A 6100-nucleotide genomic window follows, 5' to 3' on the forward strand; every position below is an offset into this window, starting at 1 on the left:
ATCTGAAAGAGCTTGAACAATTCAAGTGTAGAAAGCTCTTAGAGACTTACCCAGAAATACTCACAGATGTAATTGCTGCCTAATGGTGCTTCTACAAAGTATTGACTCAAGGGTGTGAATACTTACTATTTGTAAATGAGATAAGATAAGCTAATTTAGAACAAATTCTGAAAATGGATATATAGCATTTTAGAATGAGCTCTTCATTTGATCTACAAAATACATGTCTATCTGAACATTTTGCAAATGTCCATTATCCTGATTGGCTATTGCCCCAGGTGTACATAATCAAGTCAAACCAATTAACCAATTATATTTTGAACAGATAAGTACAAGTTGTAATGCTCAACTACTGAATGACTTTTTCAACAGGCCACTGAAAAGGTTGAAAGCTGCAATTAATTTTATGTTACCTGAAAATACTGCAGAGTCATTCAAAGCCATTTGAAAACATTGCAAACAGCAAGTTGGATGCATAGCAAGAACAACTTCGAACCTCTTTACCCATCTGAGAGTAAGTGTTATTGTTTTAAACACACTCTATACCATCTTTAAAGGGATAGTTTACTCAAAATGCAAACTAACATGATTTTCAACCTACTGTACCTTGGCTGTAGTTTATTCGAGAAGGCAGTTTTGCAATATTCTGGTTTCCTTTTGACATATAATAGCCATATTGTGTTACTGTAACAAACTGTACTTGTTCCTGTTTAATCAAACTGTAATTACTTTTTGAACAATGTTTTATTAGCATGTTGTTACATAATACTGTGGTAATTGCATACTTATTGCATATTAATGAGCCGAGAGTTTTTGTAACTTCTGCACACCAGAGGAATAGTGACTGTTCCTTATTCCACTTAGCTATGTAATAACTCTTGTAATGATCACAAAGAATTAGAATTTGATGTGAAGTGTTACTGTATTACCTGAAAATAGATTTGTTAGTCAAATTGAAGCTGCAAAAGGGGTCTACTCTAATGTTGAGGTGATTCCATGTCCTTCCTGTATCCAAGCCATGTGCTCATGATCATACATTTAGACTAATTTGTCGTTTTTGGTTCTTCATCAAATATTTGGCAGCCATCAAATCAATATTTATTTGTTTTCAAATACCCTTGCGGTAACACTTTACTTGACACCCAGTATCAGCGCACGCACACACACACACACACACACACACACACACACACACACACACACACACACACACACACACACACACACACACACACACACACACACACACACACACACACACACACACACACACACACACACACACACAAACACACACACTTCCTCCTCTCTCTCTATCACTCCTGATTAAAGTGACAGGGGCACTTCCCATTGGCTGTGAGAGTGGCCCTCTCCTTTCCAGGGCAGCCAATTTCCCCCTACTCCAGAGCTGATAGGAAACTTTGATTGTCCACTGAGCTTATGAGAGACAAAGACATTTTTCCTCTCATACTTCACATACCACTCTATTTCATCTCTACAGTGAGACTCTCATTATTTCCGTGTTTTCTCACCCTCTTTTTTGTCAATCTGACATTAACTCTTTGTTGTCCCCTTGGTACATGGCCTTACATTGTGAACCAGATCTGACAGATCTGACAGGCAGGAAGTGTCACCGTGCTAACACCTGGTTCCTGCACCCCAGTTAACTTACACCTCAAGCAACCTGGCGGCCTGGCAGCTTGACCCATTGTCCTCTTCCTCACAACCCCCTTAAACAAACGTATCATATACGGTGGCTGTGTGAATTCACATGAGGAGTTTGAAGGGGAACATTTCAGAGAAATAGGATCGATTCAAAAACGATAGGCCTACAAGCCCTAAAGTGGATGGGGAGTGAAGCATGGCAAAAGACAGATGGATAGGTAGACAGAAAACTTAGAGAGAAATGTGTTGAGAGAGGGAGAACAGCTAACAGGAAACAGCTCTCTCTCCCCACCCAGTACTAGCCCTCCCAGCAGACTCTTCCTGTCAGGACTCCACTCTCTTCCTGTCCAGCCATCGGGAATCCCAGCTGGAACATTCCAGCTGTGCAATGGCCTTTTGTAGTCGTTCTCTCTCTCTATCTCTCTCTCTCTCCCTCTCTGAATTTATATCTGGAATTAATTTCTCTATATTTTATCTGTCTCTCTCTCTCTCTCTCTCTCTCTCTCTCTCTCTCTCTCTCTCTCTCTCACACACACACACACACACACACACATGCACTCTCTCTCTTTCTCTCTCTCTGTGTCTCTCACACTGACTCTCACACTGCATCTCTTCCCTATGACTATGAATTTCTCTCTAGGTTCTCTGTCTCTCTCTCTCTCACACACACACACATGCACAAAAAAAAGCCTTTTAACAGACGACTTAAACTCATGCATTCGTTTTATGTACGGGTCATGGAATCAAATCCACTATTCTGGTGTCTCTAAGGTACGCACGCACACTTCTTCACTTTCCTCATTTGAATGAGTCTACATTTTAATCATAGTTTTATCACTAGGGGTCGCTACATAACAGTACAATAGGGCCCGATTGCTAAAACCGAGCGCTAGCGGGTTGATAATAACATAAATAGCCTGAGTAACCCCTACAAGCCTTGTTCTGTCTTTACATTCATTCACCATAAGTCACAGAAGATCCCTCTTTATGATGTTGATATTTTGTGGGCAGGGAAATGCTGAAGGCCATTAAGTTAATGACTGTTGGCATACGAATGAAATGGCACACGAATGCATATATGTATGTCCATGCACTCAGGGCCAGGGTGAAAATTCCAGTTTTCATGACTTTGTGTCTGACCTTTTCGGAAAGAGAGCTAATCCCGGGATATAATAGACTCTGGTGCTGATATGGAAAACTGCTGCTACGTTATCTTGGTTGTCTAGGAGACCATCAGAGCACGGGCCCGGTGGATATGTCCCATCAATACAACGTCTATTCCAAGTTGTTTCATTGAAATGACGTGAAAACAACGTTGATTCAACCAGTGTGTGCAGTGGGTCTTTATTAAAAGGGGAGGTTGTTTATACTGGATTTTTTGTTGTTGTCATAAGTGTCACATAAATTGTAGATCGTGTTCCATGCTCGATTGTGAATGGAAATCTGGTTTCTCCCTCTTACAAAACATTGTACTATCTGTGTGGTCAAATGATGCATGTAGACTCTATGGATACAGCAAAGTGCACTCATGAGATAACTGGGTGTCCATGGTGCAGTTTTTGCGGCTAATAGTGTTTGCGAAATATGCGCTCATAAGCCATCAATAATGAAATATCAGAGTGATATTAGGTCCATACCACACCATGTCTATCGTAACCTGTTAAGATTTTAGTTCTACTCATAAGACAGTGAAAAATAATTGTGTTTGAATTTGAATATTTTATTCTAGTGGTAAGAAAGGCATTTGTTAGAGAATACACATATACAAAAACAGCAGGAACTGCTTGTCTACTTGCACTAATAAACTTTTGGCATTTCGGAATCTTTAGTATATCTTTAGTAATACAAGCCTATTTGATTTGTTATAGTATATATTGTATGTTTAAGTCGATATTGAAGTGAACATTATTGCCATTGATAATACTGTGATTAATAGACGTAATAATTATATTTTATACCTATTATTAGGCCTATTATTATTATCATTATCATAATTCTTATTCTTATTCTTATTAGTAGTAGTAGAATAGTAGGCCTGTATTATTGTTGTTGTTCTTCGTTTTACTTAGCCTAAGCTAATAATATGACAGTATTATGTTATTGTTTATTTCATTGTTATTTATGGCCATTAATATTGTCATTGTTAATTGTTATTATGTGTTAGTTATTATGTTACATTGTGTTTCAAATTTCAACGGTGATAGTTAATATAAGTTATAGGAAGTAGGCTGCCATTCAGTATAGAAAGCATATCTGGAAACGCATGCATGGCTACATCCCAGGCAAAGGAGTAAAAAAACACATTTAGCCCTACCACTATGCCAATGTAGAGACAACAACCGAGGAGACAGGATTAATCAGTCAGATAACCATCATATCACTTCACCATGATATATGTTTAATATAGCGTGTATTGATATGTAAAGTGTGTGTACCAAAGGCCTATATTCAATAAACTAATTTAAAAACCCCAATGGAGCTAATATTGGCTCCAACACCGGGCGCGTAAAACCTGTAAATATTTGTTCATTCTCTGCATCTATCTGTCTCTATCAACCTGCGGGATCTTCCCCCCACAAATGATGCATTAGATGCATTGAATGTATTTCTTGTGCAAGTTTGAAAAGGCGGCGATAATCTGGGAATGAGAGATAAGGAACACCAATTTATTCAGCGGCACTTTGGTCCCTGCTTCCAGCTTCGTTCGGTGCTGACACCCCCAGCAGTTTGCTGATAACGATTAGGCCATTTATTATCTTCACAGAGAACAAAGATTGCCTAGTGCCGATGAAATATTACCCCTGGTAGGCTAATAATCGGAAGAAGAAGGGCCCTGGCATCTAATGCAGCATGCATATATAAATAATACCGTCTCTGCCAAGCGCCGTGCAGACACTTACGACAAAAACCCTGATGCAGAACATGTTGAAAATGATAAGAAAGAAACATAGGCTAAATAAATGAATAAATACACAGAATACATGTTCATGTGCTTACGTGATTATGATGACCCCATGAAAAATATTATTATTCAATTATTGTTAGGCCGATTATTATTATTATTATTAAGTCCTCCTCCTTATAATTATTGTGGCAAATCTAGGACTATAATGTTGTAGGCTATATTGTCATTAAGCTCACCTCAAGATCATTTGTTTTAACATGTCCATAATATAAACTAGGGGTCAAACTATAGGCTAGATTTGGATGGACAATGTGACAAGTCATATTGTCTATCTATGAAATATATATATGTTTTTTTTTTTTTACAGAAGTTACAAATAGGATTTGAAGCTCTGGGCTGATAAACTTTAAACGGGCGCTCAAACCAAGAGGCTGTTATTTTCGCTGGACAGAGATCACAAGGCTCACGCTGCTCATACCTTTATTGATCTGTAACTAATAGGCATTCTAATTGGCTTAATGGTATGGGTATGTTGCGAAATTCTTAATTTACCCAACCATTTTTTTTGTCAAGTGATGATGGGCTACCATCTTGTAAATAAACGATCATCTAAACGAAAAGAACTATTCGTGATGAGTGTTTGATTATAATTATTAACATTGACAAGTATTATCATAAACTTTGCTGTTGTTGATGATGTAACTTGATGTGGCCTAAAAGAAAGAACTGCTGCTTTTGGGGTGGATACAGTGAAAATAATGGACATTCAAATTGATCTCTTATGTCTGCTCCGAGTTCCCAAATGTTTAGTGCATTTTCAACTTCTAATTTGAATAATGGGATAACAACATCCGGACAGGGGTCGAGTTTACATTTCAAGGAAGGTATAGGCAGGCTAGAGTCACCACTGTATGCAAGGTCTAAGTCTATAATGCTCTATCCAGTTTCAACAAGAGATGGTGTCTTCAATTGTGCGCGGTCATTGAATTTGATATTGTACAACAACATTTTGAAGAAAATGAAAGCCTATGCGCCATGCAGGCTATTTCAAATATGGGCCTATAGGCACAAACTTCTGTATGGCGTCAAAATACAACAACCGTGTAGCCTACATTGGGGAGCTCCACGGAGGGTTGCCATAAAGCCATCTTAAGATAACATATAAGTTATCTCCTGTCTTTCTTGCTCCAGCTCTTATTCTTCTTTATTTTGTGAAATTCTGATATATGTAGACCAGACCGATTATTATCCGTTTATTTTTCTTTCGATTATTTAATCAACCAGGCCTTTGTGAGTGACAAATACACTAGTGACAGTGTGTATATTCTTTTCTGTTGTTGTTTTTTATCCAAGGTCTTATTCATGGACGCAAAACAGAGGTATTTGCAGAGGCGATTTTAAGCATTGAAATGAATGCAAGTAATTCTGTCAAAGTTCAATTTTTCTTTATTTTCTTTATGCAAGCTTGGTTTTCTCCTCTTTTTGTGTGTGTGCACTCTAGGGGACACGGCCCGGGATGCAGCAGTCCTT

This window comes from Oncorhynchus kisutch, linkage group LG5 (assembly GCF_002021735.2).
Source record: "Oncorhynchus kisutch isolate 150728-3 linkage group LG5, Okis_V2, whole genome shotgun sequence".
In the NCBI taxonomy this organism is placed as follows: domain Eukaryota; kingdom Metazoa; phylum Chordata; class Actinopteri; order Salmoniformes; family Salmonidae; genus Oncorhynchus; species Oncorhynchus kisutch.